We start from the raw sequence: 14,322 nt of genomic DNA, 5'->3' as shown, positions 1-14,322 counted from the left end.
GACGGCCAGGGGCGGGACGAGCTTGGCAATAGTGCTTCCTTTCTAGCGATTTCTGCCGAGACCGGAAGCCTGTGGGAAACGCTACAAAACGTAACTGGATTCCACTACAAAGGCAGGTATGCATAACGACGAATTCCACTATTTTAAATGGCGATTTTTCATTCAGTGACCAATTTGCTACAAAGATCCCGGTGTGTAAAGCCCCCTGGAATTCTGTCTGCTTTTCCAACATGACACTCCTACTGCCTGATCCCTTCCTTATAGCTCAGAGTTATGCAAAATTGCATCCTTCTAAGCTCATTGATATCTACAGACACAAAAGGATGTAATTAAGATTGCACTATTAATAAACAATTTGCCTACCCAAGCAGGCAATATTCTGCCCCCCACCCACATACATATCCCATCCTAATTCAGTTGAGTAACAAGCGGAAAATGACATCACAGGTGTCATTTTGGGAGGGGTGGGTAGGTCGGCATGACCATATATGGCCATATCACCCGATAAATTTTTAACAAATTTGATGTAGTGGTTATGAGTGGGGACATCTACTCTGGCGAGCCACTGAAGAAAAGGTCTTTACCTAGAAAATGTGTAATCTTAATCCTGACCCCATTTTGGGGGGAGCACAACTGAGTATACATGCACCTGGGGCCCCTCAACTTCCCACCCCCAGGCCCATCTTTAGCCATTTTGGGAGTGGAGGGACAGGTTGGTGTGACCATATTGTCATGACCCACAGAAGGCAATCTAGCAGCTGGCCCTCGGAACCAACAGAGTCCCAGGCAGGAGGACCATGGCTAAGGTTAATCTTTATTAAGGCACTTTACAGGAATAAGCATCATCAGGACCGTTTATGCACTGGAGGTTTCATGCCGGGCTGCAGGCTAGAGTTTTAGTCATGGCAGGTTGGCGTACCTCTTCCTGCATCCACACAAGGGAGCTTTTGGCCCAGTGTGCCTCATCCGCTCCCAATATGTGCTCCTGCATGGGAGGGGCAGTGAAGTTCCCAGTGCATAAACGGTCCAGTAGGTGCACACAGAACCAAGAAGACGAGGGACAAAGGGGGCATGGGCTTATATTGACTCAGGCTTCTGCCCTCCCCCCCCCCATAATACGTGGGAAAACCTGTTCCCAGAACCAAACCGTTTGATCAACAAATGTGTGAAACTTGGAGACAAGTAGTCTGGCCTCTAGTAGCTAGCTCAGATGTTTACACCTCAAAGCAAGGACAGAAAGATAACAATTTACATTTCACAGGACTTGCCGGAACAAAGCCTTAGCGAAAACACAAAGGAAATGAGAGGGGAGGGGCAGAGGGGAGGGAGTTAAACACAAGAAAGATTGACATGGTACATGACACATAGCACCTGATAAATGTTTTTTAAAAAATTTTAAATATATTTAAGAATGAATTAACTCCCACCCATTCAGGAAACCCTTCCAAGGCCATCAATAAACCCCAGGGTTTCATTAAATTCTGGTTGACAAACCATGCAGTAGGCTATCTAGGGATTTGAACCTATGACTATATAGGAATTTGAACCCACATCCTTCCTGGTTCTAGTCCAACTCTCTTAACTGCTACACAACACTGACTCTTAGCAATCTGATCTGCAAATTCTTTTCTTTCTTTCTTCTTTTTTTGTGTTTGTGTTTGTGCCTTGCCTTATTTTGTTACCCAGATGTGTACTTTTTGATTCTCTCCACTGTTATTTCATTTATGATAAGGCTACATATGAATTGTTTACCTTTTGCCTCCTACTTAAAGTACTAATACACACCTTGTAAGATCATTCATTATGGTTATTCTGATAAATGTTATTTGCATTACTCATGTAATACCGGAAGCACTCATGTATATAGAAAGCAGTACATGTTCTCCACACACACACACACACACAGAGTACTTTGGTATCTGGTCACCAAATGTGAGTAGCTTTCACCTGAGCGTCCTTCATGAACTCATAAATGAAACTATCCATCTTTTAACTAAAATACATGATTACCAGAAAATTGGAAAATAGCAAATCTAACACCAGTTTTTTAAAACTGATCCCGGGGGATCTAAGGCATTAATATTATAATAATCATTGAGTATATATTGCACTTGTTTAAAGCCCTTCTTAGCAATCCTGACGGACGTCCACTAAACTAACATTAACACCCAGAGCACGTGTTGCTATATGAGAGAGAGCTAATGCGTTTTCGGTGCCGGCATGGCCCTCACTGTACTTCAGTTTAAACTGAAGTTGTAAATGAAATATGCTAAGTGCCAGGGTCTTCCTCACAAACCCCATAGAAGGAAATCAAATATGACTGACATCCAGCAAATTCCATCCCACCTCCCAGCGTGAAATTTTTCAAGGGTATTTGACTCCTAGCTTGATGCCAGTTCTTTTTTTTTCTCCATTCCTTTAAACAGTAACTCCCTGCAGACAGAAGATTATCATGATGGGGGGAAGCATAGAGTTTAGCCTAGAAACTTTTTCAGAGGGCAGCATTCAAACATATGATCCCACTACTCATGCTCTGAAATGACACAGTACGGTGCAGGAAGATTCTGCTGCATACTGTTCAGTTCTTAAGGCCATTATGCACGTCTAAAAATTTAGCATTAAGCAACCACAATTGTTTAACTTTATTTTAAAAAGCGCCCCCGCCATTTCTCACCTCCTCGCTCTCCTCCCGTTTTCTCACACTTCCTGGCACTCCGCATGGCTTTATTAAAATGGCTGCAGAGAGGGACTCGCGATACCAGTGAGTCTCCCCCTGCCTGTCAATCATGGCAGCACCCAATCAGCTTTCTCCTAGTTTTAAAGGGAAAGTGATCTTTTTTTAAAAGTAAAACTTCTTCATTGCTATGCCTATGCATATAATCATAGATGCGCAGTGCATAGTTTAGCTAGCCCATTTGGAAGTTTGACACTTGCAGATGAACAGAAGTAATTTTTTGTTCAGATTTTTTGGGGAGGGGTTGAGAGGCATGCTTTGTGGGCCAATTGGTGGGTGGGAATTTTTTTTTCCTGCTTCTATGGACCAACATATATTCGTTGTTCCAGGCAGCTTGCCCCCCCCCCCAAAAAAAGCACCATTTGGGTAGAAGGGAGAGGGAGGCAGGCTTGAGGGAGGGCTCTGGAGACGGAGATCGCACTACTTTGCCCATGTTGGTTACGCATATGTCCTTGGCAAGGGGCTTCTTAGAAATACTTTGCAGAGAGGAAAATCATATAAGTAAATAGCTGCCTGTGCAAACCATGCCTATTTATTTATTTACTTGCTTGCTTAGTTATTTATTATATATTTATATACCACCCACCCCTTGCAGCTCAGGGCGGTTTACATAGAACATGGAAGAACATAATAATAAGTACAATATAATTCAGTGTAATATCCAATGATAGCAACAGCAGTAACACTGGTATCAATAACATTCTAATAACTAATGGTAACAGCATGAATATGTTAACTATGACCCCATCCGTTGGTCCAGTTAGGATTGCTCTAAGATGGGCTTGATCGGCATGTTTGTCAATGAGGAGGGATTCTGGGGGCCCAGTAGTTGTTGATTCAGTTGACTTCAACCAAATGCCTGGCAGAAGAGCTCCATTTTGCAAGCCCTATGAAACTGGACCTTGATCTCTTCTGGGAGATCTTTCTACCAGGTGGGGGACAGGACAGAAAAAGATTTGGTCCAGGTTAAGGTCAGACGTGCTTCCTTGGAGCCAGGGATCACCAGCCAGTTGGAAGTGGCAGAGCGTAGAGCTCTTTGGGGGGTATAGGTAGTGAGGTCATCGCTCAGGTACACTTGGCCTAGACCACATATGGCCCAGACCTGGATTTATACCTGTGCAGAAAAGTGATCATGCAAGGTCCTCCTGTGTATGTTTATCACTTATTGTGATATTGATATATTTATTTATTTATATTGAGGTTTATAGACCGCCCCTGTCCAGAAAACAGTCCCAGGGCAGTGTACAATGGTAAAAAAGGTATGAAGTATAAATAACAACAAATTCAATTAAAAACCGAAAATTCAATTGAAATCAAAAATTCAATTAAAAACCGAATCTCATGGAGCAGCAATAAAGAATACTCAACAACCATCCTTTAGGCTGCAGAATCTTTATGGATTATTAATCCACATGTCCATCAATTCTGTCAAATTCTATATTTTTAGTAATGCAAATTAGCTTTCTCAGACTGACATTTTGTTGATCTCTTCCTCTGAATTATGGCATAGTTTGGCTCATTAATCATAAAAGGTTGCAAAAGCTCTAGAGATTTTATTTCAAATCTATAAACACTCCGGAAAAGAGTAGCTCCCACATCTGAACATCTGTTGTAAAAACACACTCGAAAGCCGCTTGGAAAGCTTTCTTCTGTGCCATTTCAAAGCGTGCAATTATATCATTCGCATCCATGCCCTCTGAGATGAAATATTCTCATCCGGCTCCCTTTTGCTAAGCGGCCCACCACTCTCATCCAGTCATTTCTGGGGACAGTTAACACAAAGTGACTCCCCAGCCAGCGGCAGCCTGAGTCGCCTGAGGATTTGTCAATCTGCTTTCCGGGCCTTGTTGGAGAGGTGAGCAAAGGTGTCAATTTCAGTGCCACTTTGTCCTCTCCAAGCGATCAGCGGACCAAGCTGAAGTCAGCACAGCCAGAGCAGAGAAAATGCATCTGCAGGTAATTAGTAACAATCAGGGGCTGTTCAGGAAGTGCTGACTACAGCAGTAATGAGCTGGGCACATGTCATTGGCTTGCAAATGGAGAGCACGCTTATGAACCGTGGCAGCAGGCAGTACGAGCAAGTGTGTTTTTTTTTTACTTAATATTTAATGTGGCATAAAAACGATGGAAAGAAATCAACTAGTTCTCTAATCAGATGTTCAGCCAGTGGTCCATAACCACAAGCAAGTTGGGTGGATGAAGCGGTATAAGAAAGTGTCATCAAAATTCCCTTTCACCATTACTTAGGCCTGTTTTTTTTTTTTTTAATGGATGCCCTGATGTGAATACCAATGGCTAAACAGTTCTCTTCTTTTCCCATTCAGATGATATTAACAACAGATCAGATCTGCAAATCTACTAGGAAATGCAAACCCCCATAGACGGACACCGCAGCTGCACGGAGGGATCTTTGACGTTATTATTTCCTCAATGCTGCCTTTTCCTACGGCGGGCCAAGGGTTTGGAAACAAGAACAATGGAACACTGTGGTCATAATTCTCTTATCTGCATGGTTCTCAGCCTATTTTGCATTGATTAAACTATTTTATGAGTTGGCTTAAGAACTCGGGACTCACAATACAAACTAGACGTAGGTCAGTTTGTGAATGGAAGCCAAGCTCTGGCCCTAGACATTCTCATAAAAACTGCTGAAGCTTGAACTGCTGATCTGAGCCCTATCAAAAGAACCAGATTAGTTTTCTTGGCCACAATAAAACCCATTTCTCAAACTCTCTTCATCCCAGAATATGGGGGCTTTTAAGCATTCTGCACATTAATATCCTGCTTGCTGTTGAATTGTGGAGCACTAAGGAATCTGCCGTTGTTGGGGGGGGGTTATTTTATTTTCATGAAACAGAACTATGTCCTGTATTCAATCAATGATTCCTGGAGCCATTTACAATTTCTTTTCTTTTCTACCCCAAAGAAAAACACTTTTTGGTCCCCCACACTGGATTATGATGTTGTCACCAGTAGGTTTACAATATTCTTGATGGTGAAATACCCGATACCCAGAGATGCCCAAATCTGCAGAATTTGGTTCTGTTACACATCCAGAGAAGGGACTGGGTTCATCAGCCCTATGTAGTCTGTTGTTTTTTAGTTTTGTTTTGTTTTGTGTCACCTACCTAAATGCATGAAAATTTTAAAAATATATATTTATTAACTCTTGATATAGGATAATTAATCCATGTCAAAGGATACTTGGTTAAGAACACATGCCTTGCCAATACAATCCAAGGCCCATGCAGCTGAAGTCTATTTGCAAGAATTCCAGCAACCAATAGATGCCAGATCAGCCTTTCTCAACTTGTTTACCACTGAGAAATCCCTAAAACATTCTTCAGGCTTCAGGAAAAAAACAGAAGTGGGGCAATTGTGCAGAATATGGTTGGGAAACATACCTGTGTGCATGCTTACCCAAGGCCCCTCCCCTTCCCACCCCTTCCAGGCCCATCAGTGGCCATTTTTGGAGAGGGAGGACAGGTCAACATGACCATATATGGTCATATCACCTGATAATGTCTAACAAATTTTTAAAATATATTTAAAATTAATCAACTCCCACCTATTTGGGAAACCCTTCCAGGGCTGTTAAGAAACCCAGGATTTCAGCCTGTTCCGGAACAGGTTAAGACATGCATGATAAAATGGATGCAGAATGTTGAGATAAATTTTACAATAGAAGACTGGGAATGTATATTGGTTACGATTCCCAAACTAACAAACAGTCAAATCTTAAGAGAAAACTGGAATAAGATGTTTTATAGATGGTTCATTACATCTAAAGCAATTGCTAAAATAGCTAAAATACCAAATAATGTTTGTTGGAAATGTAATTAAAAAGTGGCTCCTTTTTTCACATGTAATGGAGAAGTGGGAAAGTAAGAAAATTTTGGGTAAAAGTTCATGTTGTATTAGAAGAAATGTTTAATATTAACTTTCTCTTGGGACCTGAACATATGTTAAGCATATGTCCAGATATATTACCACCCCAAGCAAAAACACTTTTTCTTTCATGCCATTACGGCAGCGAGATTGGTTTTGACCAAGAACTGGAAGTCATCGGAAATATCAACTATCTTGTTTTGGCTTGATAAAGTGGCTGACCTGTTGGAAATGGCGACACTCACCTGTATAGTTCACAGAAAACCGATGGCGGAATTTCAAGAACTCTGGCATTTTTACACGGATTATCTGGCCTAATGAGGAAGTTCAAGAGACAAGTGGGATTCTGGGAGGATGAGGAGCAGGGATACGATGTAACCTGGTGTGTTTATGTCTAGTCTACTATTTCTGTTTATCTTTATATTCAAAAGAAAAAATCTATTTAAAAAAAAAGAAACCTTGGTTGAAAAAGCCTGTGCTAGATGATTGACTGGAAATTGGCAAGTAGTCTACTAGTAGAACCTAGGGTTAGCTCACTCTTGGTGTATGGTTTTGTTCTGGAAATTTGCATGTTCTTCTCCAAAATGATCAGTAGAGAAAGACCTGGCGGCCCAGAAGGGGCAATATTCACTCTCGTTTTCCTCTGAAGGCAAGAAGCTTTCAGAATAAATTGTATTTAAACAGCCTTAGAGCAGAGCAATAATAAAATACAAAATAGAAATAAATATTAAAAAACCGGAGGTAGTAAATAATCCCTTATCTATAAAACTTGAATAAAACAGGACGATCCCAATGAACAAATTTCACAGAAGAGTCCCCCTACCATGTGTCTTCAGAAATCAAGAACTGGTTGTGGTGGCAAAGACTTGTGAGCTTTGAGCTAGGAACGCTGCTTTTGAACAAGTCCACTGGGGGAAAAAGGCATCTTTTCTTATTGATATGATGATCCTATGTACACTGATCTGGAATTATTTCCATCTAAATGGGCATGGGATTGGGCTATGCTACTTGAAATAAATACAAGCACTCAATTCAGCACCCAGCAGGACTCTGAAGAGGCAGCATAGAAATATATTCTAAATAAATAAATAAATTTAGGGACTTCACTGCATTATAATGATTATATGTGCTTCTTGCTCACTGAACTAGCGTTCCAGACGAAACATTTCCCCTCTTACTGGTAGCAATCCATGCAGCCAACTAATTCTGAGATTTAAACACATGATTAATTGTCAGCTGATCAGACCATGTTTGTCACCTAGACAATCCTAGTCAAGGCAATTTTTTAATGGACAAATGTTTAAATAAATCATATGTAAATGAGCTCTGACAGTTTTTTTATTCCCCTCTGAGAAAGGTGGTAACCTTAATGCATTTGCCCTTTGGAGGTTTCTATTTATTTCAGCAGCATTTCCTTTTTCTTTTTGGTTAGGCAAAGTACCTACAACTGAGAATGACCCACCTGTTTAAATAATGAACATGTTGAGTACTCATTTCCATTCATTTGAATAATTATACCAATATTGTTATGGGTTAAGTTCTTTGGGGGGGGGTAATCTTGACTGTAGCATACCTATCTTCTCTGAGCTACAAGATACTGAAGCAAGCCCATTTTATAATGTTATTCATCGTCGTCGTCATCATCATCATCATTATTATTATTAAGGCTGCATGTTTAATTGGCTTAAGCTGTACACAAATAAATTAATGGCATAATCCTGCAAGAAATTTTCTCATCTAAAGTTCACTAGAAAGATTCAAGTGAGTTGCAACGTTAGTCTGAAGTAGAATCATAGAATCATAGAGTTGGAAGGGGCCATACAGGCCATCTAGTCCAACCCCCTGCTCAACGCAGGATCAGCCCAAAGCATCCTAAAGCATCCAAGAAAAGTGTGTATCCAACCTTTGCTTGAAGACTGCCAGTGAGGGGGAGCTCACCACCTCCTTAGGCAGCCTATTCCACTGCTCAACTACTCTGACTGTGAAAAGTTTTTTCCTGATATCTAGCCTATATCGTTGTACTTGAAGTTTAAACCCATTACTGCGTGTCCTTTCCTCTGCAGCCAGCAGAAACAGCATCCTGCCCTCCTCCAAGTGACAACCTCTCAAATACTTAAAGAGGGCTATCATGTCCCCTCTCAACCTCCTTTTCTCCAGTCTGAACATTCCCAAGTCCCTCAACCTATCTTTATAGGGCTTGGTCCCTTGGTGTCTGAGTCCAATGGCACCTTCCAGACCAGCAAAGTGTTTTCCAAGGATTAAGCTTTCATGTGCATGCACACTTCCTCAGACACAGTGAAAATAGTTTATAATTTTGGATGCTCACAGTGGTTCTCTGTACCAAGTGTACCCCCTGCCTCAGACGAGCTATTGCAAAGGAGAGCCCCAGGAAAGGGAGATGGCAATTGGCATGCAGCTACTCCTCCAGGGGTACACAAGGCAGTAAATTGTCCCTGTGGTGGCCAAACACTGAGCTGTGGTAGGCACAGAGACAAGGCCTCAAAATTGTACAGGACAGCTGGGAGTTCTGGCCCTTTCGGTGGGCAATGCCATAAAAAGGTCAGTGATGGCAGCAATACTTTGGAGAGTCAGCAATACCTGACAGTAAGTCAGGATATGATTTGCAGGTCTAAAGCAAGCCATTCTCACACATTTCATTGTGTCCAAGGAAGCGTATGTGCACACAAAAGTTTATTTTGTTGGTCTTCAAGATGCCACTGCGCTCAAACTTTATTCAACGGAATGAATGAAAGAAAATCAAGAGCCTCCATACATTTCAACGAGACTTGTGCAAGAGAAATTTGGTCTCAGGTTATACTCTGAGTATCTTGTTGGTCTTTAAGGTACTACTGGACATGAGTCTAGCTCTTTAAAAAGTAGAAAACTGATAACTTCGGGAATATGCACAGATTTTATTTAATCAAATAATGACCAATATATATATATATATATATATATATATATATATATATATATATATATATATATATATATATATATATATATATATATATATATATATATATATATATATATATATATATATATAACATCCCCCTTCAAGGATCGCTGCTTTGTTGTGGCAAGGGGGCTTGCGTAGTTCAGTGAAGCTATGAGCTATACCGTGCAGGGCCACCCAAGACGGACAGGTCATAGCTGAGAGCTCTGACAAAAGGTGATCCACTGGAGAAGGAAATGGCAAACCACTCCAGTATCTTTGCCATGAAAACTCTATGGACAGTTCCAATAGGCATAACGATATGACGCTGGAAGATGAGCCCCTCAGGTCGGAAGGTGTCCAATATGCTACTGGGGATGAGCAGACGGCTAGTACGAGTAGCGCCAGAATGAATGAAGCGGCTGGGCCAAAGCCGAAAGGACGCTCAGTTGTGGAAGTAACTGGTGGCGAAAAGACAGTCCGATGCTGTAAAGATTTTTATTCCATAGGAACCTGGAACGTCAGATCCATGAATCAAGGCAAGCTGTACGTGGTTAAACAAGAAATGACAAGACTGAACATCGACATTTTAGGAATCAGTGAACTAAAATGGACAGGAATGGGTGAATTTAATTCAGATGACCATCAGGTATACTACTGTGGACAAGAATCTCGCAGAAGAAATGGAGTAGCCTTCATAATCAATAAGAGAGTAGGTAAAGCAGTCTTGGGTTACAATCCCCAAAATGACAGAATGATCTCAGTTCGAATCCAAGGCAAACCATTCAACATCACAGTGATCCAGGTCTACGCCCCAACCACTGCTGCTGAAGAGGATGAAGTTGATCAGTTCTATGAAGCCCTACAACACCTTCTAGAAGCAACGCCCAAAAATGATGTGCTTATCATCATGGGGGATTGGAATGCTAAAGTAGGAAGCCAAAAGATAACCGGGATAACAGGCAAGTTTGGCCTTGGAGTACAAAATGAAGCAGGGCACAGGCTGGTAGAATTTTGTCAAGAGAATACAATGGTCATAGCAAACACTCTTTTCCAGCAACCCAAGAGACGACTCTACACATGGACATCACCAGACGGTCAACACATAAATCAGATTGACTATGTGCTCTGCAGCCAAAGATGGAAAAGTTCTATCCAGTCAATAAAAACAAGACCAGGAGCTGATTGTGGTTCAGATCATGAGCTTCTTGTTGCAAAATTTAGGCTTAAATTGAAGAAAGTAGGGAAAAGCACTAGGCCACTCAGGTATGAACTAAATCATATTCCCGACGAATACACAGTGGAGGTGACAAATAGATTTAAGGAATTAGATCTGATAGACAGAGTGCCTGAAGAACTATGGACGGAGGTTCGCAACATTGTACAAGAGGTAGCAACTAAAACCATCCCAAAGAAAAAGAAATGCAAGAAATCGAAATGGCTGTCTGAGGAAGCTTTACAAATAGCTAAGGAGAGAAGGGAAGTGAAAGGCAAGGGAGAAAGAGAAAGATACACCCAACTGAATGCAGAATTCCAGAGAAAAGCTAGAAGAGATAAGAATGCCTTCTTAAATGAACAGTGCAAACAAATAGAAGAAAACAATAGAATCGGGAGGACCAGAGATCTTTTCAAGAAAATTGGAGATATGAAGAGAACGTTTCATGCAAAGATGGGTATGATAAGGGACCAAAATGGTAGGGACCTCACAGAAGCAGAAGAGATTAAACAAAGGTGGCAAAATTATACAGAAGAACTATACAAGAGCGAGCTTAACATCCCTGATGACCACAATGGGGTAGTTACTGACCTGGAGCCAGACATCCTGGAATGTGAAATCAAATGGGCCTTAGGAAGTCTGAGCAACAATAAAGCTAGTGGTGGTGACAGCATTCCAGTTGAACTACTCAAAATCTTAAAGGACGATGCAGTAAAAGTGCTACACTCAATATGCCAGCAAATTTGGAAAACTCAACAATGGCCACAGGATTGGAAAAGGTCAGTTTACATTCCAATCCCAAAGAAGGGCAATGCCAAAGAATGTTCAAACTACCGCACCATTGCACTAATTTCTCATGCTAGCAAAGTTATGCTCAAAATCCTACAAGCTAGGCTCCAGCAATATGTGGACCGAGAACTTCCAGAAGTACAGGAAGGATTTCGAAGAGGCAGAGGAAGTAGAGATCAAATTGCCAACATACGCTGGATCATGGAGAAAGCTAGGGAGTACCAGAAGAACGTCTACTTCTGCTTCATTGACTATGCTAAAGCCTTTGATTGTGTGGAACACAACAAATTGTGGCAAGTTCTTAAAGAGATGGGAATACCAGAGCATCTTATTTGTCTCTTGAGAAATTTATATGCAGGTCAAGAAGCAACAGTGAGAACTGAACATGGAATCACTGACTGGTTCAAAATTGAGAAAGGAGTTCGGCAAGGCTGTATACTGTCGCCTTGCCTATTTAACTTGTATGCAGAGCACATCATGAGAAATGCGGGATTAGAGGAGTCACAAATTGGGATCAAGATTGCAGGGAGAAATATCAACAACCTCAGATATGCAGATGATACCACTCTAATGGCAGAAAGTGAAGAGGAACTAAAGAGCCTGTTGATGCGGGTGAAGGAGGAGAGTGCAAAAGTTGGCTTGAAACTCAACATCAAGAAAACAAAGATCATGGCATCCGGCCCTCTCAATTCCTGGCAAATAGAAGGGGAAGAAATGGAGATAGTGACAGATTTTATTTTCCTGGGCTCCAAGATCACTGCAGATGGGGACTGCAGCAAAGAAATTAAAAGACGCTTGCTCCTGGGGAGGAAAGCCATGGCAAATCTAGACAGCATCCTAAAAAGCAGAGACATCACCCTGCCAACAAAAGTGCGTTTAGTCAAGGCTATGGTCTTCCCAGTTGCAATGTATGGCTGCGAAAGTTGGACCATAAGGAAGGCCGAGCGTCAAAGAATTGAGGCTTTTGAACTCTGGTGCTGGAGAAGACTCTTGCGAGTCCCTTGGACTGCAAGGCGAACAAACCGCTCAGTCCTAGAGGAGATCAGCCCTGACTGCTCTTTAGAAGGCCAGATCCTGAAGATGAAACTCAAATACTTTGGCCACCTCATGAGAAGGAAGGACTCCCTGGAGAAGAGCCTAATGCTGGGAGCGATCGAGGGCAAAAGAAGAAGGGGACGACAGAGAATGAGGTGGCTGGATGGAGTCACTGAAGCAGTCGGTGCAAACTTAAATGGACTCCAGGGAATGGTAGAGGACAGGAAGGCCTGGAGGATCATTGTCCATGGGGTCGCGATGGGTCGGACACGACTTCGCACATAACAACAACAAAATATAACATACATATAAAAAAATTCATCCTGTGATTTCATTCAGGACATAATCTCATGTGCGCTTACTTGGCAGTAAACACTACTGAAAATAGTAACACTGATTTAGACTAAGCATGTTTAGAATTGGACTGCAGGAAACTTTAATATAACACTCAAAAACAACCCAAAGTATTTATTTATAGTGGGGTATAGAAATAATTCAAATAATACAAGATCTGTGAGAACCTTTATGGGCAGAGAATTGAAATATGCTCTATATGCAGAAGCCACTTTATGCTACACTAGGCTTCAAAGCCCACGTGGGGACCCCCTGTGCCCGCCCCACCCTGCCGAGTCCCCAACTTCCCTGCGGGCCTCGGAGCAGGCCTGCTGCATCCCCAAGACGGTGGGCCTGCTCCAAGGCCCACAGGGAAGCCTTCCCCGCCCCCCTCCCTGCTGAGTCTCCAGCTTCCCTACGGCCCTCAGAGCAGGCCCAACGTGGCGGGGATGCAGCGGGCCTGTTCCGAGGTCCGCAGGGAAGCCTCTGCTGCCTGGGCCACTCCCTACCGAACTCCAGCCAGTCGGGTAATGGGCCAATCGGAAGGTGCTCCGTGCCTTCCGATTGGCCCCTCACCCAAATGGCTGGAATTCTTGTCAGTCTGGACTGGCTCCGCCCCTTTCTCCTCCCACTTACCCCTTAACGAATTATGAAGAGGGACAGATGTTTATTTTACTCTTTTTTTCTTTTTCTTTTTTTTTTGTGCTCATCACTGAAGAGGAATGGAGTCATATGATAATAGTTTGACTTCTTTGCTACAAGAAAGGATTTTAACTTCCCATTACAAATAAATGCATTCTGGTAATAGGAATGGCCGCTTCCAGATGGAACTTCAGGATCTTCCAGAATTGCAGCTCATCTCCAGACAATAAAGATCAATTCCCCTGGAGAAAATGGCTACTTAGGTGGTCAGTATGGCATTATACCCCATAGAAGTCCCTCTGTCCCCCAAACCCAGCCCTCAGCAGGCTCCACCCCTCAAAGTCTCCAGGTTTTTCCCAAGCTGGAGCTGGCAACCCTATCTGGTAATGATAAATGCAGACATGGCCATGAGTAACAAAGAAAAATTGTATATAGTTGTGTTACATCTACCCCTATCCATAAACAGAGGTGTTTCTAATTCATTACCTGTTTGGAACAGATAACTTCTGACTCTGTCCTGCAGCTATTATCTTCTTCTAAACCCATGCAATGAAATGAACCAGTATAAAAACAGTTCATTAAATTATCCTTGCCTTGATCATCTGAAAGCCTAACCAAAAAAAAAAGTGTGTCATCTCTACCATGTGTATTTAAGAACAGGCTGGCAGGATAGAAAGGAGAACAGAGGCAAACTCTGTCCTCTTACAAACAATGGTACATCCACAGAAGTCATTCATTTATACCAGA

The 14,322-nt window shown here is 42.1% G+C and overlaps 1 protein-coding gene across 5 annotated transcripts in view; it reads right to left on the bottom strand.

Annotated features, from left to right (window-relative positions):
* The window catches only part of PAX5 (paired box 5), a 265,617-nt gene that overhangs the window by 126,359 nt on the left and 124,936 nt on the right, over window positions 1-14,322 (bottom strand). The window lies entirely within an intron of this gene.

This window comes from Paroedura picta, chromosome 7 (genome assembly GCF_049243985.1).
Source record: "Paroedura picta isolate Pp20150507F chromosome 7, Ppicta_v3.0, whole genome shotgun sequence".
NCBI lineage: Eukaryota > Metazoa > Chordata > Lepidosauria > Squamata > Gekkonidae > Paroedura > Paroedura picta.
This window is presented reverse-complemented; position numbering and strand designations above follow the sequence as displayed.